The sequence below is a fragment of the Phalacrocorax aristotelis genome, chromosome 2 (assembly GCF_949628215.1).
Source record: "Phalacrocorax aristotelis chromosome 2, bGulAri2.1, whole genome shotgun sequence".
In the NCBI taxonomy this organism is placed as follows: Eukaryota; Metazoa; Chordata; class Aves; order Suliformes; family Phalacrocoracidae; genus Phalacrocorax; species Phalacrocorax aristotelis.
Genome location: NC_134277.1, coordinates 41,284,617 through 41,309,889, shown reverse-complemented (window position 1 = coordinate 41,309,889; position 25,273 = coordinate 41,284,617). Strand labels below are relative to the sequence as shown.

Genomic DNA, 25,273 nt, shown 5'->3' with positions numbered 1-25,273 from the left:
CATTACAGGAAATCAGAATCTGAAGCAGAGTGTTAAAGAAGAGATATAGTTTTGAAATGAAGTAATTGCACAAGACAGGAAAAGCAGTAATGGCTCAAAGTTTAACCTTAACTTCACCCTTATGTCTTAAACAACTCTTCTTCCATAAATATATGAGACATAATGAACAGATAACCTAGTGATTGGGACAGATGCATCCACAGAACCCATTTTGCTGGAGCAGTACTGATAAAAGGTGGCAGTATTCATTTGCCAGTGTTGGCAAAAAGTATTATTGTATAACAGTCCATTAAACATTCCGGCTGTAGCAACACAGTGTAGATTTTTTTCACATATTTGAATTTCTTTACCTTCCATGTACAGCAAGTTACACTAAACCCTACAGTCTGAGACTTGGCTTAGTTTCAAACTCCAGTAAAATCTAGAGAATGAACGAAGGGTAAAGAAAATCTGTTCAAAGATGAAAATAAAAAAGGTAAAATGGTGGCAGATCCAGCTAGAAATTTCCATGTCTGTGAAAAATAGCCCAAAAAGCTGCATCAAATACCTGACCATAATTTTGCCTGGTTTTTACCATAGTAATTATTCCAATTTCATAGAGAATACAGGACTGGAGATTTCCACCTCTACAACCTGTGATTCATGTCCTACAATAGTGTCTCTTCAGCAAGTAAGTTTTTTTATTTTCACATAGATTCTTTGTATATAAATATATATACATGTACCCGTGATGCCAGATGCCAGAAACAGTGATGTCAGCATGAAAAGGAAAGCCACAGGTGGAACTCAGGGTTACATCAGTGAACTAACACTGCTGAGTATATATTCATGTATGTATCCTCTACATATGCGGATAGAGAAAAAAATAGAACTAAAAAGCAGTGTCCCCAGAAAACTTCACATCACTAAATTCAAGCAGCTTCAAGACCATCAGTCTCATTATGAGAATACTCTCATTGGAAAAGTAAGGGATCCAGCTCTGATCAAAAGCATCTATAAAACCTCTACAAGCATCTATACAAAGCCACCTAGTTTTTTTCCAAGGAGGACTTCAAAACTAACATAATACTGCTGCATCACCAAAACCAGTAGTCCTTTCACTGAATATGTCAACACAGGCTAATGTCAATGCACTGCAAAAGGGGAGAAAGTTGTGACCTTATTCCACACATATGCAATACAGTGTCCCCATCGGGGGAATGACATTTTAAGCTACTGATGGGAGGGATCACAAGAGGAAGTGAAATGGTGCTGTGTGACTCTCGAGAAAAGTTAGGAAGGATGCAGTTACCACCCACATATCTCTTGCAGAGGCAAATGAAATGTCATCCTTATTGTTATACCAGGGTTTGGGAGGGGGAGACACTGGGTTCCATACAAAAGCATGAGAGTTGCTCAGCAATCTTTGAAATTTTGCTGTGTTAAATCTGATTGCTAATTGTTGTTGCTGTCACTTAGATGGGAAATGGAAATGTGGAAATGGCATAATTTCAAAATTCTGGCATGAGCCAGACGTAACTGAAGCATGTTCTCAGGGACCAGTTGCAAGGCGGGTGGAAGGCACAGTGGATCCGACTTCTTGCCTCTGACTGATCTTTGATTCATTTTATACAGTACAGGAAACACTCCCAAATCATAGCTGAGTTTTCTATGTGTTGAACTATGAAGAGACGGAGAGCATTTTTATTTACATCACTAATGCCAGGAAGATTTCCATGAGATGCATCCTGGTTGGCAGCATGTGCACACAAGGTTGACAGAGGAACATGCCGTAATCAAAATCTGTGCAGTTCTGGAAATACCTGCAAAGGCATTTAAATACTGTGGGCAGTTTATAGGGGTGCCTGTTTTTCACAGCTTCAGTGACAACAGGTGAATGGGGAGGGGATATTGAACTGGGAAATTTAAAGTCCGGACTCACAGTTAAGTTACATTTGGAAATAAAGCCTTTATCTCCTCTGAGTATCTCAGTTTGTGAAATGGGTATAATGGTGTTCCATAAATACTTACAGAAGTGATGGTAACAGGTAATTAACCACAAAAGAAATTAAGTTTCTCTGCAAAAATGAAAAAATATCCTTAGTATCCAGCTATCCCCTCTACCTTGAGCAAAGATTTTTCTGTATGTTCAAGATCAGATCAGACTCACCAGAACTTTTTCCTTACCAGGATGTCAATGTAAAGTAAGAGTGCCTCTGACACCCGTTCAGTGCTACTGGGCAAGCAAGAACCTTGGTATAAAACATGCCTTCAGCAGTTAGATGGTTGCGCCCATAATAATTACACACTAAGTCAGCATCTAAGAAGGTGCTTTTCTTTTTTTTAATCTATCCAATGAAATTATATAATCAAATAATTCTAGAAAGTACTACAGCATATTATGATCCCCCACTATTAATACAAGTGTATTTCCTGATCTGGTTACAACGAATCCCAGTGAATCAGTACATGTTTCTGCACTCTTCACTTACTCCACTCAGGAAGGGAAGAGGGGAAAAAAACCACAGCTGTTTTCCCAACACAGCTCTTTATCAGTGTCCTGTGTCTCCCCACCCATCATCCTGCCCAGCTGCATGTGCATCTCTGCCTTTTAGGCAACTCATCAGTCTGACTCATCAGGGAAGTTGCACTGACTCAGCGAGGATGTTGTGCGGAGCAGAGTTTGCAGCACCTTCAGCAACATTCTCCAAGACGTGCAAGACAGAAGAGAGGCAGCAGAGACTGCATCACAGCAACAAACACATTTTCAGCAAAATCCATCTGTGAAACCAACTGATAATAATCAGCTAGAGGCTAGAAGGCAGCACATCATTAGCCATTGCAAAACAAACACGTGTGATACTGTTGAGCACAGGCATAAACTCTGTCAAATGCAGAACTGTTCTGTTAACTGGCAATATATCCCACCCATTCCTATGTTGTATTCAGGGGGAGGGAGCAGAAAGAGATAATATCTCTTGAATGATGACAGGTTAATTTAGCTGCTTGTGAGATCTTTCTATTGTTAAGGGTTTTCTGGTTTTTGTTTGGTTGGGGTTTTTTAACTAAATACATCCCATCAGTTTTAGTGAAGTCATTTGTTGCTCTTCAGTGTGTAGCTGTAAAACAATTTCAGTATGACTGAGAGGATTTTTCTTTCTTACTTGTTTCTATTGTAACCAGCCCACCCCATATGATTAAGGAACAAACTCCAGCTCTGTGTTTACAAAGATCTAATCCATAAAGGTTTTAACTTCTGGGAAGGCATATAATTAAAAACAGTATTTCCATGATCACTGCCATGCATGGATCCACAACCACCTCTTAGTCAGCTGTTTGTGGAAAAATAAGGAAATGTTGGTGTGGCAAGTGTTTATAATAAAAAATACAAGTACTCACGGCACAGAAATTTTCCTTTTGGTATTCAATTGCACTTGCTTGCAAAACGCTAATAGATTCAGATGGCATATAGTACAACAGCAGTGCAGCTTTCAACAGAAATACTGAGCAACTTGTTATATTGCCCCATGATTATTTAAGATTTGTTTACTTAAAAGTGCAACCATGAAACAAGATTATGTCATTCTGAAAGGAGATAGGGTTTTAAAGGGAGGTACCAAGGGCCTACTCATAAAAGATTATACAGTTATGGTTCTGAGCTTAGGAGAAAGTGAAATGGAAGTATTTTTTTAAATTGAAATTCATTAAGTTTTATTCACATTGCCTAAAAATGTTTGTCTTTTAGTTACAGTACCCTAAAGGAGATTAATTTTTTGCTTGGATAATAATGAGGTGAGCCTAGAGCTCGAGGCTCTGCCACCAACATCTTGAATGATCTTGGGAATGTTACATCATCTCCTTGAGTATTAGTTCTTTCACATAAGAAAAAGAGAGAGAGAAACAGCACTATCTTACACTCAGAAAGGTATTGATATGTTAATGGTTTAACAAATGTGTTTTTTTTATTTTATTGAGAACCCCCAAATGAAAGTGCCATATATCTCTATATATAAGTGATAGAATGAAGCTCCCTAAGACAAAGGCTGCACAATACATTGTCCAAAAATAACAGAAGTCCAATTTCACTTGTTATATTAAATTGCTTAGAAATGTCATCAAAAGATCATGGTAGAGAAAAAAATTAGTAACTCAAAAGGCCCACTCAAATCATATGGAACTAGCTTATGTTCATGGCTGGTGAACATGAAAAGTATAGAAGTGGAAATGAATAACCAAATGAATAACCAAAATTTATGTGCTAGGGCTTAGCTCACACTGGTAGAAAAATAAATTGACAAAAAAAGAAGCTACTCTACTAATTTTAGACTTTGTTCTTCAGTCCAAAGTTTTGGTGTGGTGGGTAGGCAAGACTAACAAAAGGAACCCTCACAGCATGACTGAGACTTCCGTCTCCTTTGGGTAAGTCAGTCCTATGAACCAGCTAGAATGGGAGGCTTCAACACCCTTTCCTTCATTTTCCTTGTTTTTTACTCCCTCTCTCAGCCCTTCTATCCTTCCATTTAGCCTGCTAGTGCTGCTTTTCCTATTTATTTTTATGACACTGCTGCACACTCCCCTCATGTTAGAAAGCCAGCTAAAAGCAGAGTGGCTGAGGATACCAGGTGCTGTGCCTGTCTGTAACTATAAGATTTGCAGCATGAGCCAGAAACAGAAACTACATTTTCAGTCTTTGCTGTTCTTTTTTTTCCCCTCTCCTTCTGTGTGTGCATTGCTTTGTCTTTAACAAAAGCAACCACAATAGCTCAAAACCCTAGTACCCGACTTCTTCAGTGTTCTTCCAATAGTTGTCATCCTCAGTACACACCAAAAGACTGCCAGACAAGCTTTTCTAAAAGCAAAGCAAAAAGAAAAACAGCCTCTCTAGAAATGCTCTAAACTAACATGAAAGGGAATAATATTGGCTATTAATGTGAAATTTTTGCTTAACACTTTACAAGTCTGAGTAAGCCCCCACCCCACAAACTTTTATATCTTTAAATAAAAACTTAACAGTATTTAATCTTGTTTGCTATGAGCATAAGCAGGCTGAAGCCTGTATGCATGCAATACTGAACGCTCTTTCACATTTTGAAGTGACAAATGCAAATTAACCCCTTTAATTCACATTTTTCAAACAAGGTGTTAGTGAGGCATTACAAATAGACTCCAGTGAACAGAGCAGGCAAATATTTTTGTATAGGAGGTTTATACATACTTTTAGGTCTAGCACCCTCCTCTGCTGGAGGTAATAGCTAATCTTTATAGACATCAGTGTTGCAGAAGACAACTCTATACGTCACTGGACCTGGCCCATAGTAAAGTACCATAAGTAGAGCTGCCCATAGTCAAGTTTGCTTAGTCAGCATCGCATTGAACTCCATCTGGAGGAGGTTTAGAGCTCTTCAAACAGTTAGAGAATCCATAAGGACTAAGGTATCCTTCCTCAAATAGCATGGTGACAGTGGAGAAAAATGAGAAACATTTTCTACCTTCCCAATTCCTTGATGAGAGAGGATTTGTTCCACTCAATTTTATTTCTATCCTGCTTGACAGCTGAAACTGTCAGTGACAAATGCTATTTGGAGAGTAGGGTCTCTAAAATATCTCACAGCTTATGATTATTAGATATAAAATGTCAAATCCATAGTTTAATACACCTATGTAATACTACCTTCCTGCCATCTGCAAGGTCAGAAGATGACCAAACTTATACCCATCAGGTTATGTTAGGCAATAATCTGAATGCCCTGGCCATTGAGATGTATTGCTCAAGATATCTGCAGTATCCCCCCTTGGGCATAGTACAGTCAGTCTTCATGCTGCCAGGGGAGCTTAAAATCACAGAAGTATTAGGGACAAAAAATGTTAAAATTAGGCTTTATGTAAAGCTTTTCTTAGGCAAACAAAGTACCCTGAATTCCAAATGGAAGGGCTTTATGGCCATAAAGCCATTCCTACCAGAAATGGCTAGATAAAGTGACCACCTTTCTTGGAAAGAGGTAAAGGTGAAATAACTTAAAATAAGAGCAACATTAAGACAGATGTATTTCCAGGGAAAAATTGGTGGGCAGAGGAGGAAGCCCTTGGTATGTCATACACTTTTCTTCCATTTCTACTGCCTTCAGAGTGAAAATTGTCAGAAACTTCAATGCAGTGTTTAAAACTGCCCTTATAAGATCAGCTTTGAAGTATAGAAACACAGCCCAGTTTTGATTTTGTTGTTACTTTTAAATCAGTTCATTACCATTTCTACCAAAGCAGTTAAAATTAACTTTAGATTCTAGTCAAAGAGAATCATCATTCAAAAATTTTGCCATCTGTCCAAGGCTGTTTACTCTAGGAAGAAAAACATTTAAATTTTTCCTTCCACAAATATTAAGAAATTTAGAGCACTAAGGCTGAATAATAGAAAAATAAACTTTCTTAACTTTCTTAAAATGCCTGATGTTTGAGTAAACAAAAAATGTATGAATCTTTCAATAGAGAATACTTTTCATACAAAGGAACCATCCACAACTTTCCATGAACTTTCAAACTTTCAACAATGTTTACAGTTTCTTGATATATTACCTTTTTTTAAAGGATGTGTTTGAATTGGATCACAGTGATAGTTCATCTTAATGACAGTGTGAAATCTCCAAGCAAAATGTATATTTATATATTTCTGTATTTATCTTGCCATGATAGTTTTTAGGGTTACATGTATAATAAAAAAGTGTCATCATAACTATGCCAGAATTTAATCTTCAGTGAAAATGCATAATGTTCAGCACATATTATATAAATAGGTTTTAATTTTAGAAATGTATTTTAAAGCATAGAACACAGTATGAAGAAAGAAATGTAACAGCCACTGTCATTACATCTTCTTAAGATATTTATAAGTCTTAAAGAGCTTCAGAAATGTACCTTTCCTAATTTACAAAATCTTTCTTCAATATACTTCTAATAAAATGGAGATAGTATCAGGATTCACGCAGCTGAAGAATATGGAAATCATCATTGTAGGCATATGGTTCAAGATTTTCATTCATTCAAACTTTAAAGAATGAAACATCATCTGTAACTCACAGAATCAAAGAATCACAGAATGGTAGGGGTTGGAAGGGACCTCCGAAGATCATCTCCTCCAACCCCCCTGCTTGAGCAGGCACGCCTAGAGCAGGGGCACAGGAATGCATCCAGGCAGGTTTTGAATGTCTCCAGGGAAGGAGACTCCACAGCCTCTCTGGGCAGCCTGTGCCACTGCTCTGGCACCCTCACAGGAAAGAAGTTTTTTCTCATATTGAGGTGGAACTTCCTGTGTTCCTACTTATGCCCATTGCCGCTTGTCCTGTCGTTGGCCACCACTGAAAAGAGTCTAGTCCCATCATCCTGACACCTTCCCTTTAGGTATTTATAGGTATTGATGAAATCCCCACACAGTCTTCTCTTCTCCAGGCTGAACAAACCCAAGTCTCTCAGCCTTTCCTCATAAGGGAGATGCTCCAGCCCCCTGATCATCTTTCTAGCTCTCCGCTGGACTTGCTCAAGCAGTCCACATTCTTCTTAAACTGGGGGGCCCAAAACTGGACAAAGTACTCCAAATGTGGTCTCAATAGGGCAGAGTAGAGGGGGAGGATAACCTCTCTCAATCTGCTGGCCACGCTCCTTTTAATGCAGCCCAGGATACCGTTGGCCTTTTTGGCCACAAGGACACATTGCTGGCTCATGGTCAGCTTGCTGTCCACCAGCACTCCCAGGCCCTTCTCAACAGAGCCACTTTCCAGCAGGTCAGTCCCCAGCCTGTACCGGTGCATGGGGTTGTTCCTCCCCAGGTGCAGGACCTTGCACTTGCTCTTGTTGAATTTCATGAGGTTTCCCTTGGCCCAGCTCTCCAGCCTGTCCAGGTCTCACCGGATGGCAGCACAGCCTTCTGGTGTATCAGCCACTCCTCCCAGCTTGGTGTCATCAGGGAACTTGCTGAGGTTACACTCTATCCCATCATCCACATCACTGATGAATATGTTGAACAGGACTGGACCCAGCACAGACCCCTGGGGAGCACCACTAGAGACAGGCCTCCATCCAGACTCTGCCCCGTTGATCAGGACCCTTTGAGTTCTGTGGTTAAGCCAGTTATCAATCCACCTTACTGTCCACTCATCCAACCCACACTTCCTTAGCTTGCCTGTGAGGATGTTATGGGAGACAGTGTCGAATGCCTTACTGACGTCAAGACAAACATCCACTGCTCTCCCCTTCATCGACCCAGCCAGTCACGCCATCATAGAAGGCTATCAGGTTGGTCAAGTATGATCTCCCCTTGGTGAATCCATGTTGACTGTTTCTGAAAACCTTCTAGCCCTCTACATGCCTGGAGATGACCTCCAGGATGAACTCCCCCATCACCTTTCCGCGGATGGAGGTGAGGCTGACTGGCCTATAGTTTCCTGAGTCCTCCTTCTTACCAGCTGTCTGTAGAAGGCTTCATCAACTTCCTCCTTTTGATCAGGTGGCCTGTAGCAAACACCCACAACAGTATCATCCATATTTGGCTGACCCTTAATTTTTACCCACAAGCTCTCAACCTGTTCTCCCTCCACTCCAAGACAGAGCTCGATACATTCTGGCTGCTCCCTCACATAAAGAGCAACTCCCCTACCTCACCTTGCTGGTCTGTTTTTCCTGAAAAGCCTGTAGCCATCCATGACCACATTCCAGTCATGCGAGCTATCCCACCATGTCTCTGTGATTGCAATGAGATCATGGCCCTGCGACAGCACAAAGACCTCTAGTTCCTCCTGTTTATTCCCCATGCTGCCTTTGTTGGTGTACAGGCATTTCAGAAAGGCATTTGAGCACACAGGTTACCCCAGAGGGGTGTATGTGGACCCACTACAGCCGTGCAAACCCTTGAGGTATTTGGTCTCCTGGTTGCCATCGCATGAGGCCACCACAGCACCTTTATCACTGCTCAGGTTGTCCTGTCTTATTCCCCCATTGTGTGTGGTGGCATTAGCATTGCCAGTTTGTCCCCCTCCCCCTGAGTTGCTCAGTTTAAAGCCCTCCTCACGAAGTTTGCCAGCCTGCTGCCAAAGATTCCCTTGCCCCTTCCAGACAGGTGGAGTCCATCCCTCCCTAGCAGCCTATGCTTGTTGAAGAACGTCCCATTGTAATAAAAGCCGAAACCATCACACTGACACCAGCCACATAACCAGGAGCTGATTTGTATTATTTGCCTATTGTCACCCATTTTTCTCCAACAGGTAGTATGGAGGAGAAGATAACTTGACACCAATATTTTTCACTTGCTTTCCCAGAGCTTTATAATCTTGCTTAGTTCTGCCCAGACTCTGGCTTGCAGCGTCATTTGTGCCCACATGGAAGAGTAAGAGGATAGTAACTAGTGCTTTTGACAAGTTGTGGCACCCTCTCAGTGATGTCTCAGATCTTAGCTCCCAGAAGACAGCAAACCTCTCGTGACTCCCTGTCAGGTTGGCAGATGGGTGCCGCAGTGCCTTTTAACAGTCACCCACTACAAGCCCTTGTCTCTCCTTTTTGCAGTATCTACTCTGTGCTGCTGGTACAGTTGCACTTTGTGGGCCTTGCTCATGGGTGTCTGCAGTTGCTAAAGCTACACATCTGTTGGTGGTGGTGGTGATACTGGGAGGTGGGGGCTGAGGCAGAGCCCCGCTTTTGCGGGTTACCAGGGTCCAAGGTGCCTCCTCCTTCTCAGTGGTGTCTGCTACAGGAGCGTGTTTCTGAGTCCACCTATCTATCTCTGCCTCAGTTCTACTAATATTACTCAGCCTTCTAACTGCAACTCAGCCACCTGGCACAGCAGATCATCAACCTATGCACATCTTGTTCAGGTAATTACCTTCTCACCAGATGAGGGGTTGGGGCACACATTGCAACCTACTGTCTGTAGTAAAGCCTCCAGCTCCATCTGGGTGGTTGCATCAGACCTCTCTGGGGCTTTTGGCACGATAACACTGGTTTTAGCTCTGTGGCAAGCGCTCACCATCCTGGCAGAGACCTAGAGAACTTCCTGGGCTGTGGGCCTCAGCAAATGAGGAAACTGTCTCAGCAAATGCGGAAAAAAGACAGTGAAGTTTTGCTACACAATTTTCAAGGAAAAATAATAACTCACCATAGGGTTCTCAGCTGTATTACGCAGCTTATGAAATGGGCAATTAGCTGGAAGTGTATATTCATTCTCATTTAAAACCATTTGTTGATAAAGCAGCATCTCTACAGTTAATAGTATCATCTCCACTCATAAATAAAAACACATTTCCAAGCTTAAACCTCTTGACTATAGCAGACTTTCTCTTTTCAAGTATTCTTAAAACCAAGCACAATGGCAACAGAACATCTCATTTAAGCTGCTTGTATTAACTAAATTGTTACAGGTTGGGTTTTTTTGTTGAGACATCCAGGGCCGCAGAAAATAATTTGCCCTTTCTCCATTATGCCTTTAATCGTTTATATGGTTATAAGAGGAAATAATACACTATTGGCAGTACATGAAACTTTTGCTGTACTAAAATGTTTCATTTCTTGGAAAACAGAACAGCATAATTTATTATCCCAATCAAGTGATCTATGTAAATGATTTTGGGTGATAGCTTAGCATGTTTGTGTTACTTCTGTAGGAGTAAACTAATGTGCCTTGTAATTTTCTGTATCTTCACTTCTCAGTGATGAAAGAGTTTCAAGGATTGTGTTCATAAAATTATATGTTAGAATTATTTTTATAACCCAGTTCATTTGCATGCTTCGTTTCATCTGACAGACCACTCTGGGTATTTAAGAAACCTCTTCTGCAAAAACTGCAGTAAGCTTTATGGCTATTATTGCTATGTTCACTGATCCAGGCAAAATCATTTGTCTACTCAGAATGCAAAGAACTATTTTTGGAGTGTGGTTATGGCAGCCTTCTCAAAGACAAGAACAACCCTTTTAAACATGCAGGAAGTCATACAGGCAGAAATTTGCCTTGGCTGAACAAGGAACTCCCCACAACTCCAAGGCAAAACTACTGCAGAGGAATGCTCTAGAGGTCTCTTCCAACACAAATTATTCTGTCATTCTATGATTTCTTGATGGAACGTTAGAGTCAAAGTCATTGCACAGTCACAGTCCATGTGGCAGATAGTTAAATCAACCAGAAAACATAAAGAATGCTAGGAATCTTTTTCTTTATTCCTTGTTGCTGTATACCACCATACAGCAAGTACTTATACAAAAATTACTGTTAGATAGGAAAGGATGAATACATAAGTTAGCCCTAGCTGTGCTTCTTCAAGGTAGTCTTGACACTCTACCGACAAGGTAGATCTTCTAGATTATAATGTTTTAAAAACACATTTCAGTTTTGAAAAAAAGCATCTCAAACAAGAACAAGTGGGGAAGTGAAACAAGCTTCAGCAAAAATAGACTAACCCTCACCAGAGATAAATACCTCTAAGGCAGCCAGTATTCACAGTACTTCTCTTAGCTTTCCCCAGTTCTTTAACTCTGGACAATTTCCTCATCCTCCAAGAAGCTGTCTCACTGCAGTCAGAGGATTTTTCACCCTGCCCTTTCTCTAAGAGTACCTTCACCTTGGAGAATACTCCTCTGAAACACACAAGATGTTCCATCTCAACAACACATTCAAGAGAAGCTCAGAGATGTATCATCCCCTTCTCCATTACCACCACTTGGCTCCAAAGCCCTCTCTTCTACAGCCTTCTCAGCATAACAGAATACTGTAACCACTTATAATTTCTGCTGTGGTTAGTTGGTTGGTAATTTCCACACTGCTCCAGGAAGGTTGAGGTATATCTCCATAAAGATTGAGGTATTCCAGAGGGCAGTGTCTAGCTAGTATGTATAGTATGACCTAAATCTTTCTAATAAAACATAATACTATGCACATGTGGGAAGCATAGCTTATTTAGATAGTTATTAACTATATTGTCCAGAAGATTTTTTCTTTGCATAATATTTTCTTATTGGGCTACAAATGCAGGACAGATGCTTAAAGAATATTCATTTTTAATAGTCAAAGCCTGAAACATGAAGTCACATCTCTGTATTACGTTTCAGACAGGGTCCTTACACTGTCTTCTTAAACCACAAAGGGATTTTTCTGTGTGATCAGTTTTTAAAACTCTGAGGTTTCAAATGGTTGCTGCACTGAAAACAGGATTGATCTACACTAACAGTATTCTGTGGAACTCTGATTAGCTGATTCAGCTTTATTCATGCTGGAAATGAATGAAATACAGGATAGTCCTTTAAAATTAGGAGCAGTTTTCACTCCAGAGTATGAAAAAAAAACCCCAATATTAGCAACAGTCCCTTAAAGTAACCAACAGAAGATACTCTTGACTGAGGAAAACTCCCCACAAAATTTCTTGTTAAAGGAAGCTCAGCTATTAGTTAGGGAATCCAAGTGCAAATGTGACCCTTGGATCACACTAATAGTCTGGGACTGCCTCTCCCTTCCAGCTGAATGTTCAAGGTTGGTGGGTACTCCGAGAGGTGTTAAAGAATATTTACAGAGTATTTTGAGGTGCCTCTGGACGTCCTAAACTGTACCCACCCACCCTACCATGCAGGAGCCATTCTACTTTTTCTAAAAGATTGAAATAGTGCAAGAGAGCAAGAAAGCACTCTAACCTTGTTGTTAGGGCACCTTCCTTGGAGCTAGATGTACCTCAGTTCCCATCCTTGCTCCTGGGAATGCTCCTTCACCTTCACAGAAATAAGACAGAGTCCTGAGCAAATTGTCAGAGCTTTTTCTGTGCACCTGCTAGCCTGGCAGCTGGAAAATTAAGATCCACATTCCTGCTAGGCTGCATAGAGAATTTAAATGGGGTTTCTAGTCCCTTATCTACTGGACATATCACCATGACATTTTCTTTTCCACAGCTGATACTGCTGCTATATTAAACATAAATGATTGAAGAGCTTTAGGAGGACTAAAGATTTATTATTAGTGAAAACTTTTGCCCAGCCCAAACTGCAAATCATAATGTTATGCCTTTGACTACTTGTTTTCTATCTGCAGTGAGCAGGCAAGAAGCCTCAGGTGGCGTGGTGGTGAGAAGTTGTCATTCTGCAATGCTAATGTCATGGTTCAGATTGCAGCTTTTGCTGGGGAGGCTGTCTGAAAAGGCTAACTTATGTTTCTGCTAAGTCACATTGATGTATTGCTGTCAAGAAGGAAGAGGGATAGAATTTTCAGCCTCATGAATCATCAGGAAAACTGCCCGCTAGTTTCTCATTTCAAAGGCTACTGATGAGCACTACTGAAAATACATGCAGGGTTATATATGATTTTCAAATACTCAGATGAAACAATCCAGGAATTTCAAATGGCACGGTTACTATTTAGGCCAATGTGAAGAACTTAAGACTCCAAAGTCATTCTCAGCTGCAAGCAACCAGCTACTGCAATAATGAGGTAGATAGCAGAACAAAAAAACCAGCAGCTAGGTTATCTCTTATGGAGAAGCCCAGTAAAAGGAATGCAGAAATTGACTGTACCTATTTTTAGTTTGGTTCTGGAATGTGCTTTCCAATAGTTCACTGATTTCCCCTATTTGCAGACTGGTATCAGCATCCGAAAACTGGAATTCTTTCAGAAGAAACAAAACTGGAGTATGTCCTCTGTTCATCTGCTAATGGCTGTTCAGAGAACAGAATGGAGATAGTCTGAGGTAAATTCAGAAGAAATAAGCACAGATGGAAGATCAGTTCCTCAGCCACAACTACTTCACTCCTCAAATCCTCTCCTAATGTATTGCATTATTTGCTAATACACAGGCATTATTGTTTTACCACTCTGTTGAGGCATTCTGAAGAAATCTATACTTGAAATTACCATGTTTTTAAATTCAAATTCATATATTTTGCGTTTATTTCTACATCATATTTTTGAAAGCAGTTTTGGAAGACAAATTTGCAACAAGGTGAAAACCTCAGCAAAAGCTCCATATATATACGTGGCACACTTGAACAGCATAATGTTGTATGATTCCAAGCTACAGTGGTAGGAAACTACTGCCATGGTTTAAAGTGAGAATAATAATCATTCCAGACTATACATTGCCACATTGAATGGACAAGTAAGTCTATTCTTATTTCCTCTAAACTTGACTTGGAAACAATGGGCTCAAGACTGGCTATTTACTTTATCTACAATTTTGTCAATGGCTTCATTGCAAGATCATTACTGGGACTAATGACGTGAACATAGGCAATAACCTGCCAAAAGAATGGCCAGGGTGGTACTTTCTTTGATCATTTTGATAGCTTTATTCTTAGCACCTAATTAAAATGAGGTGTCCTTCTGAGAGTAGCAGAACGAGCTACTCTCTGAAATGATGTGGCCTGCACAACACAAGAGTTAAGACTAAATGTCAATAATGATTTCTCCTGGCCTTAAAAAAAGAGTCTACGAGTGTGAAGCAAGGACTGATTTGAAGAATAATATCTGAGGAGTAAATCCTGTTCAACATGAATAATTATTGGGTTTTCCCCCTACAAGAAAGAAACCTCATCAAGGAGGAATAAAATATCAAGTTTTTCAATGAAATGTTTTAAACTGTGTTTTTACAGAAACAAGATTTGATGCATTCATACATATGGGTGGAAAACAGTGTTTAACAACCTGGAAAACGTGGTAAAGGAGACTGAGCAGCAGGAAGTAACATAATTGCCAATACCCTACATCATACTGGCATATTTCAGCAATAACCAGCAATGCAGAAGTGGTAGACTGAGGAAAATTAGGCCCTGAGCCAAACAGATTAAAAAAACCAGAACAAAACCACAAAAAGTACCTTCCATGAGGTAGCAGCTACTTGGATATTGGAAAAAAAACTCTAAAAAATTACTGAGGAAGGAAAGTAACCCCTAGGAAAAGGTGAAAGAGCTATTGGAATCAGAAGTAAAAGCAGACTGCAGAACGTAAGCAACTGCTGCTGGACTGATGCAACATCTGCCCTTGAGCCTCAGATCAGCAGAGACTGAGAAGATGTAGAGCAGCAATATTTGCATGTGTTTAACTTGTTGCACCTTTCCCTGGTCATTCATCATTTGCAGCTACTGAAGGAAGAACAGTGGGCAGGCAAAGCTTTAGTCAGTTCTAGTCTCTTTGCATGTTCTCATTGCCACACATCTTTAACACCAGCTGCTTTTCCTGCAGCTTAATTGTAAAGGGGGAAAACTAGGGACTCAATATTACATTATCAGAACCTCCATCTTTTTAACACTAGTTTCAGTAGAAAACTAAAGTGGTTTATCTCACTAGGGAAACAATATAGCTGGATTTTCCCAGCACAGCATTTCTTTCTGAAGGTGAAAGAGGAAGTATTTTACCCTACTTTACGTTCTCTCTTTTTCCTGGTTCTCAGGTAAATTACAGAAACAAAGATGGCGTATTAGTACATCTAGCAGATCTTGACTGTCTTACAGCTCAGTGGTGTAGATATCTACTGCCATTCAACTAATGACCGGCTGCATAAATTCCCATGGTTGCAGTACCTCTAAGCAATAATATCTGCTTCCCCAAACCAGTGTTTGATTTCTGCATCTAAATCTGCACTAATATGAACATCATGTTGACACTGGCCTGACATCGACTGAACACACCATTTCCTTTTCAGTCAAGCATGCAGCTTACCAAGCAAGTTATAAGGCATAAAACTCCAGTAAAAATGTTGGAGTAGAACTTGTTTCTCACTCTGTCACACACACGCTATATTTGCTCATCTGTTTCTCACAACTAAAGGAGTGGTAACGAATTGGCAGGAAAGTTGTGTCAATTTGCTCTAGTAAAACTGCAAATGGTAAAAATCTATTAACATTTATTGGAACTGGCCGACACCCCTCTCTTCTTGAGTGAATGTGGGCTTTGTTCCCCCCAAAAAACTAGTAAAACAGACTGTTTATAATGGTTGGCAGCAATACCATCCGTACCACAGACCTTTATATCTAGCTATTTGGATTCATGTCAGCCTCTAATATTTTGAGAAATTGATCCACAGAACAATCTCAGGGTTGTGATTCAAAACAAAATGCATTAGGTATGCCTACCCAGATGGCTGGGTACCAGCACGCAGTTGTTTTTGAGACCAAGCTGATGGATCATGCAACCAATGTGCTTCCAAGTGTGGGCTCAGAGGCAGCCCAAGTGTCCTCTGGGGAACATGTCTGTTAGACTCTCAGACCCAGACTCCCCACATACAGACTGCAGGCAGTCCATGGGTGATCATGCTGCTGAGAGGTGATGTCATGCAAAAAGCTGCTCTAGAAACCATGTTTCCAGAACTAGGTAAAAATAACATTGGTTTTGTCAGAGACCAAGTAACACGACTGAATTAAAGGTGGTTCAATATATACCAGTAAGAGGTAACAAAACTGACCACAGCCAGCCTGCCTTACTGGAGGAACAGTCCCAGCCAATGTTAGACACCCATACCTAGAATAGAGACTTATCTTGACAGTGCCAGTGGCAGAAGAGGTGCAGTTGCTTTTGGTAACTTGTCTAAAATTTAAAAGAAAAAAGTCTTCCCTCTGGGCATCATCTAACTAAAAGTTTTGGTCTCAGTATCCTTTGAAAACAGAACCTTGGTAAACGAATGTATTTTACAAAAAATATCATACTACTCCTCACTCTCTAGTACTCTAAAGATCATGACACTTTTCACCACATCATGGATTTTCCACGACGCTAATACTCATCAGTTTGACCTCAGGTTTTTTGTGTTGTTAGGTTTGGTTTGGTTTTAGATCCCCTACACACTTTTGTTTCACTGCAGTGGCTAAAGACATAGCAGTGGGAAAAACACACTTGGGATTCTGTTTTAAAAAAAAAAAAAAGATTTTCTGAAGATTAGAGAGACCTGGCTTGAATTTTTGGAAAGCTTAAATTTGAGGCTAGCTCACAACAGTTTCAATTCTATTTCAAGCAGATGGAGAAATCATAAACCCAAGTTGCTTATTACATCTTTCAAACTATAAACCAGGGCTAACTGTGAAGAGATTTGTATAACGCGTAACAGCAATGGAAGACAGAGCTGAGAAGAAACGGAATCTGTACTAGAAAATATCTGGACAATTGTTGCTTATGCATTGTTTCTCAGTTGTCCTGCCCATGGGCTCTCAGTAAGAAATAGCATGAATAAACTTGCCATACTGTTAGTTACCTTAAATCGTTTGCTTCACTGTGTTCCCCTTGTGGAGCAGCACATATTTTTTCTTCCATGAAGTTAATTAATTAATCAATCAATCACTGAGCAGACCGCAGAACAGATTAAAGAAAATCTTCTATAAAATATTCGAAATAATTGACACTTGCTTCTGTATTTATGGTGGGAAAGTCTATCATTCTGGCACTAATGCTGAAGTCAGGCATGAGTGAGGGATTGCAATGGAAAGGTTGTCCATTACTTCTAAACAAGAACCCTGCAGAAAGGCTGAACTGCTGGCAAGAATGAGCATATCTTCCACTCTCTTCTAATGACTCACACAATGGCTCAGAGTGTCAGGCTGAATTGCCTTGCCAAGCCCTTTCTTTTTGTTTCTCTGAGCAAAATGAAAACTAAAAAAAGGAGAAACCTTCAAGGAAGTTGGGGCAAATATCAAGGTTCAACATAAGCTCAGAGAAACGGCCAGTACTAACATCTGTCCAGCACCTCTACTGAAGCTCCCATTTAAAATTAGTGCAAATAAAAGTTACAGAAATTCCATTAGAAATGGTATTTTAAAGCTATTTACTGCAGGTATGTTCACATGGGAAAACAGTACTAGCAAATAATTTGTAAGCAAACAAATACAAATAATTCACATTAGTACAAAGATTTTAAATATCTTTCCCATTGTTTCTTTTTTCAAAAAAGGAGATCTCTTAACAAAGAAGGTGGGGGGGTTTTGTTTGTTTGTTTGCTATTGATTTTAAGACACTGCCACTAAGTTTACACTTTTGTTATACAGTAGTTTTAAAATATATTGATTGGAAGCAGGGGTTAATGTAAAACAACAGCTGTTACTTAGATATAATTGCTTCTCCAGCACAACCAGTGGCTTGATTTAAATATTCTTTATAAAGCTGTAGAAATCATAAGTATTGAAGTTGTTATTGCTTGTACCTCTTAAGCGATTCTGTATAAAATCTCATATACACTTAGATTTCAACTATCTTAAATGTCTGTATCATTCCTTACAAAGGCTAAGTTCTCACCAATTTTAAGAGAGTTTCATCTGACATCAGTACATGACATGTTATTCTTCTCTCAATGGTTACATCCTGCAGAGTGGAAGCAGCAAAGCAGACAACAGAATTTCCAGCCTCGCTGTCATTTGGGCTGCTAACTGATCTAGGGATCAACTAAAAAGTGAAAAGGATGAAGTTGTTTGGGGGACAGACAGAAAAGAAAAAAAAATAAAGAAGAATGCTTATTTGTATGCAATTTTGCACAGTTTAGAGTGTTTCACATACACAGAAAATTTTATATGCTTACCCAAGCCTACAATTTAACCAGTACTTCATCAAAGAAGCCTAAAGTGCTTCCTAAGAAGGGCTACTAAAACAACCCAGTAAAAAAAAATAGCAATGGGTATTTTCCTTTCTCTATTTCTTGCCTGCCTTAATCATCAGAAGTTCAAACGTAATTTAAGGAGAGATTTTCAACTAATTTCCATGTTGGAACATTAACCTTATTTAATTCAAAACAAGGTGATATTCAGCAACATGTAAGTTATAATTTCTCATTATTAGCATTATTTTCCACAGCTTGCATCATCTTATCACTAACCTTTGGAACTAGTGAAAATGAGCTTACGAAATTCTTCTGTGCTACAAACTGTTTTCTCCAGTCAAGATAACCAGGAAGAAATGTACATAAGGGAAGAATATTAAAGACTATTTTTGTCAGCTTTGAGTAACAAATTAATATTGCTGATTGTTTGCTCCCTGTCCTCTCCAGCACAGGTATGCACAGCCCATTTGATGAATGCAGTCCCCAAAGTCCCCAAGTATACTCTGCTTAAAGTCTAATAACTGAAATTTGGAACACTGATCAAACTATAATTCAGTGGGAATTTCCTTTAAATATAATCTATCTGAAGCCAATAATAAGTAGAGTTATATTAAAAAAAAAAAAAAAAAAGAAAAAAGAAAAAGAGAAAAGACAAAAGTATTACTTTAAGGCCAGGTTTTACCACTCACAGTCATAGCAAGTGGTACTTTATAATTAAAGTTCTGATAATGGTGATGAGAAAAGTAGAATTCAAGATGAAAGGGAGGGGGGAGCTAGGGAATCAGTCCTTATTGAACAGGAAAATAGACAGACAATGCCTAAAAGAATCAGAGATGATATTTGCACTGTTAATTCAATACCATAAGAATGAGATGTATTTTCACTAGTGTAAATAACCAAAGGTTAGGGGAAAAAGAAATTGGAGCCTCTAAGGGATGGCTACAATAATGAGGCCAGTACTAAAACCAGCCACATCCAGTATTAACCCTGGCATTTAGAAATAATGGGAAATTATTCTGGAATCTGCAGATGTTTCCCAGAGAAAACATATCAAATACTGTAGGGGTACTGAGGCTGAGCCAGAACAGGAATGCTTGAAGTCTGACATGAAGTGGTGGATGTGACAAGCGACAAAACAAGCACAGAAAGATCAATTTAATACGTCTTTGACAATTAAGAATACGCCAAGTGTCATTGTGAAAGCTAATAGAGAACACAACAAATGTTAAGGATTATGGAGAGCTGTGCACATCTGATCTAGAACAGCTACCTCATCCTTAATAACCTTACTTCAACAACTCGCTTCCCAGCCTCAGCTGCAGCGCAGAAGGGTATTTACAGGAGGAGAAGGAAAAGGAATACACAAAAGTAAGTGGACACCCATCCTCTCACTGGCATTGACCAGCACAGCAAGTTCCCTGCTGCAGAGGCCACATCAACAAGAAGGCTACATCCAGTCCTGGTTTTATTATTTGATTCACAAGCACCACACATTCCCAGTTCTGGACTGAGCTGTGTCATAGATGAACAAAGGCTGAAACAACAGGCTTTTTCACAGAAAGAGATGATAGTTATACATATTTCTAAGGATGGATAAATTGTGCGCTTTACACATTGCCACCTGCCTAATATTACATGGACAAAGATTAATTTGTGGCTCTATTGATACCCTGCACACGTAGTATACCACAGCCACAGAGACCTGCCTGTAACTCCCTGAGAAGGCATGCTGGCTGCTGCCTCTTGCAGAGGGTAACACCATCACACAGCAAAGTGCTGGTGCTGTGGGTGGCGGTTTGTTCCTTTTGCTGCCTCCTGCACTTTCTGAGATGCACTTGGGCTGTGGAAGAGCATTTACTTCCAGAACAAGCATTTATTTGCATAGATTTTGATGATACTCAATGTTACCGGACTGTAAGGACTAACTGTGTCTCCCATCTGGCAAATAAGCAATGACACTGGAAAATATGTGAGTGAGTGGGAGCTGAAGATGTAACTCCAGAAAAATAAAAATAGTGGGAATGAGATGCAGGAACTTGTGAAGCAATGGGAAAGCAACTGGCTCCTTAATTTGCTTAGGAACATTGACTCTTCCCCTGTAAAGAGTCAGAGAAGTTCTGCACACGTGGTGAGCAACACAGATCAAGCTGTGGAAAAATACTACAAGTTCAGCCTTAGGGAGCTCATAAGTGACAGAAGTCACTGTCTGAGTAACAATTCCAGCCCAACCCCGATAAATTTCTAGGGGTCATATTCTATTTGCAGATGTCTCTCAAAGCAATCACCATTCAGAGAGCAACATCAGCACAAAGCCTCAGCAGTCCAAGATGACCTGGAAACCAGAACTATGTTTTGGAGCTGATATGGCCATGAGGTTCTCAGCCATGCTAGACCAAGCAGTGCTCCTGGCCTTGTGTCAGAGAGCAAGGATGGTGGGTATTGCTTGCATCTCTCTTGCAATGGTTATTTCAGTTCACTGTGAGTAAAGTGGATTTTGCTACATGAAAATGAATTCCACATACCGAATTTCCTTCAGTTCAGACTTTTAGGTCAAGCCCATGTCTGCCACAAGTTCACATGTGCTTTCAAATAGCTATTTATAAAAACAAGTATATATCACACAGTCCGAGTCCTTTAGAAAGCAATCAGCGCTTGGCTACTTTTACTCAAGTACAGTCGGGACTTTTGATTATTATTACTTTTTCTAAATGCCATTCTGTCCACGGTGACACATCGTTTTCTTTAACCTTTCATTTTATGACAAGCAATCGCGCGCAACCCACATGAGGTAACTACGCCTTCCCAGGTCAAGTACGCAACTCATCATCAGCCTGGATCAAGCTGTGTTGATATTGATTGTCTTTTTTTGCAATGCCTACATAGTATTTTCATATCACTTCCAGTCATCACTGGAATGATAAGGACAGTGGCGCAGGTGAGGCATTTACCTAACGAGAGCACCAGACACCAGAGAAATTTTAGCTGAATTATTTTCACTCCTACAGAGAATATTGCCTCTGTGCAGGTTGGAGGAAGGAGTCTGTCATGAGGAGAAATGAAGAAAAGTACTGAGATCAGTCAGAAGGAGAGCTGGTCCTTGTGCAGTAATTGCTACCTTACAAAGAAAGAAGCAGAAAATGCTCAATGGTGTAAGTGCTTTAAAGAAAAATTCATTGATTATCCAAAATTCAGCATTATAAGGAATATTTTTTGCTTTGTAATCAGACAGGTTTTTTCCTTCCTTGTGTGTTTTAGACAATACTACAGATTTAAGTCACTGAAAGGGATGTAAAGGGAAAATAGGCAAGCAACCTTTGATGCCATTTGGAATGAACATAAACTTGTCTTCTGGCATCAATGCAGTGGAGATTTTCATGTCCCCATATGGTTATTCTCCTGGCTGAAGCCTGTAGAGCAGATGCACAGCACATGGAAAGGAAAGAAAATTATACTTAGATAATAAAATTAAAGCTGGAAAGTAAAGGAGAAAATTTCAGGGATCACTAAAGTGAGTACCTCCCAGAATACACTCTTTGGATTATTTCTGTTTCCAAAAGGAGGAAGGAAAAAAATAACCCCACCAACCCTTCTGTAGTTTATGAAAATGGTTTGCTTTATGAAGAGAGCTCTGCTGCCAAAGTCCTGCTGCTCTGCAGAAATGTATCCATGGAGAGAAGGCTGAGTGCCGCTTATGCTTTTGTTTTTCCCTGACTCAAAATGGATGGAACACAGATTCTGTTTTCCATTCAAAATACATTAAATCTTCATTTAGGGATACTATTGAACAGTCATAAGAAGGACAGCTTCTCAGGGAATATCACTTCTTCACTGCCCTCTGACAACAATCCTAGATTTGACAAGTGTACTTGATAGCAAAAATAGTTTCCAGCTAATAATAAGCTCCAGTAAATACAGCAACTATGACCTTCCAAAGCTACGTCAGCTGCATATCTCTTCAGCTGTGCTCAGACCAGGCAATATTATGACTGTCTGTGCAGTGAACCATGCCTCTTTCAAAAGCATCTGTGGATTTTAACTGATCCCTAAGCATTTTAGAAATGCAAAGCTAATTAAAATTATGAAAGGATTTCTCTTCACTCTTAATGGTAGATGTTTAACTACTCTTGTTAGCTGCTGAATTCCATCTCAGCCAGAGATATTAGTGGCAAGTCTGTGATGCTGTGCAAACTAGCATCCAGTTTGGTTAATCAAATTAAGCTTTCTTCGTTATTCTGCTATAAGAACACCTGATGGGACACCTGGAGGGCAAACGCCTGATGGTAGTTTCAAGTACTAGAAGGTGCTAAATAATGGATAAACTATGGCCTGCTGCAGTCTGCAAAAATATCCAAATTGCAATAGCCTGAAAGAGAAACCTTGCAGCACTACCAATTAATTTTCATTAGGCTTTGATGTGAGGCAGAAGTGGGCCCAGCAAACTAAGAGCTGTTACTTCTCTCCAAAGTCTCTACAGACAAATAGAAACTGTAAGGGAGGAGGAGAAGGGGGGAAGAAGGGAGGGAAGAATGCCCAATTTAAAGATAAATTATCAAGGGTTTAGTAAAATATGGGTTAACACAATTTCCAGCTTCTCAATTCTAAAGACCTGGATTCAAAGTAGGTTGCAAATAAAGCAAATCTGGTAATTGCAGTCTGATCCCTAATGGACATCGGTGTTTCATAAAAATATATCACTTAATTAGGCAGTGATGAGGAGACATTCAGATCTGGAACAGAAAAGAGGAACTTCGAGGTCATGACAGAGGTAATCCTGCAGTAACATACATGCTGGGGATGAAAACTGCACAAGTTGCATCAATTCTCTGTGAGACAGCACCCCCACCTTCCAGTATGAATTGCCAAGAGGTAACCCAACAGGGTTATGATATGATGCCATTTTGCAGAACTGGGCAAGTGATGCACAGCAAGTTAGTTATTCACTGAATTTAGCTCCCCCTTTGCCCCCCTTCTGCCCTCTTCTCCTTGTTTACTGTTGCAGAACACCTGGAAAACTGTTGTTAACAATTCTGACCTTACCAGTCTTCAATAATAATAGACAAAATGCAGTGTAAAATGCTTTACTTTCTGACTTGCTTATTAATATTCAAAATGCATCTAACTGGTCAGATATGTTCTGATAAATCTGTTACCCTCCTGGGGTAGAAAGGTGCAGAAGTACCTCTGCTGTAAATTTGCAACCTTAAAATTTGGTTGGTAAATGCATACATATTTTGCTGGCTTTTCTACAGTATCTGAAGTCCTCACAGACTCCTCACAAAAAAAGATATGTTGTGGGGTTTTCTTTGTTTCTTTGTTTGCTTACACAAAGGTGAAGAGAAAGGTCAAAGCCCTTGGACTGTGTCAAACAAAAATGTCTGAGGAAGGAATAAGGTTTAAATTCACATCTCCCAAAGCCCAAGATTATACCTTAGTCATAAAATCATCTTCTGCAGACAATTGTGATGATTTGTTTTCTGAGACTCTTGTGCTAGTAAAATCTGCAGCTCAGAATTTTTATACACACAAATAATGTGAATACCAATAACAGAAAAATACAGCCAAGGAGAAAATATCAACACTCACATTTCAGTCAATTTGTATTATGCATACAGGACAGCAATAAGGCAATATACTTGTTGAAATAGCTGCATTAAAGCCTTTTATGAATAGCTCTTAAAGCCTTGCTATTTTGAGCTCAGTTCAATTTACGACGGAGGGATATTCTAGAGACAAGGAGGATCTCCAAAGGAGGGTGAAAATCTTAAATCTGATTTAAACACAAGGCGTGCCAAGTCAAGACATTGTTCAAATTTCATCTAATATTTTTCCTCTTCTAGGACTATGGCTGAAGTTCTGAGTGGACATGAAGCAGGACAGGCCTAAAGTTTAGGCAAAATCTCAACAAGGTAAATTTAGTTAAAGGTTTGGCTTACACCTTCTCTGCTTTAGAACTTGGGTTCAATTTCCTGCAAATGTCTTTTTTGGGGTTATCTCATTTAGAAATTTAGTCTTATTTGGACATTACTATGATTAAAATCATAAATGTATGTGCGATGGAATTACATTCTCTCCTGTTTTGCAGTTCAGTCTTTCTATAAGCAGACTCACCTCCTGTAGCTTGTACTAACATATGCAGTCTGTCTCATTCCTTACCACAGTCCAATCTTGACTTTTACCTTCTCTTACATCCTTTCTGCTTTCTTCATAAACTTCCATCTACAGACAAGGGTGCAAAAAAGATGAGAGGAGGGTATTGGCAAAATTCAGAAGATTCAAAACTGCAGATTAGAACTTCCTTATCAAATGAAAAACACTGCACACATCACCGGCTTGCTTCACTAGTGAAAAAGTAACAGTCTCCCCTTCTTCTTCCATCTTGTTCCATGTGCGCGAATTACACAGCAGTTTCCCTTAAAACTAACTCTGGAAGGACTTAAGGCCGTCTTCTAAGTTTTCACAATTGAAAGCATTTCCAGTGAAATGTCTGAAAGGAGTCTGAAAGGTGTAAATAGTCAGACTTCTGGACTATGTTTGAATGACAGTACTTGACATGTTGTACAGTAAGCTTTAAAGGAACCATTTTCTATGTCACTTGAAAGACTGCCTCCATATTTGTGGATTACATAGGTCAGAAACAGCCTTTGAAGAGTTGTACAAAGAAAAGTTCACTCCATTAACACTTATAATAAAATTCTTATTAATTCCTGCTTTGCTCAGAAAGCATGAAAATATTATTCAACAGCCAGGAAATACAGACTTCATAACAGCTCAAA

General features: G+C 39.7%; 1 long non-coding RNA gene across 1 annotated transcript in view; it reads right to left on the bottom strand.

Annotated features, from left to right (window-relative positions):
- LOC142053888 (uncharacterized) overlaps window positions 1-24,712 on the bottom strand; it is a 55,158-nt gene extending 30,446 nt beyond the window's left edge. Inside the window, exon 1 of the long non-coding RNA XR_012659357.1 lies at window positions 24,609-24,712. This is a non-coding gene — a long non-coding RNA (uncharacterized LOC142053888). The remainder of the gene's footprint in view (window positions 1-24,608) is intronic.
- Window positions 24,713-25,273: the final 561 nt, after the last annotated feature.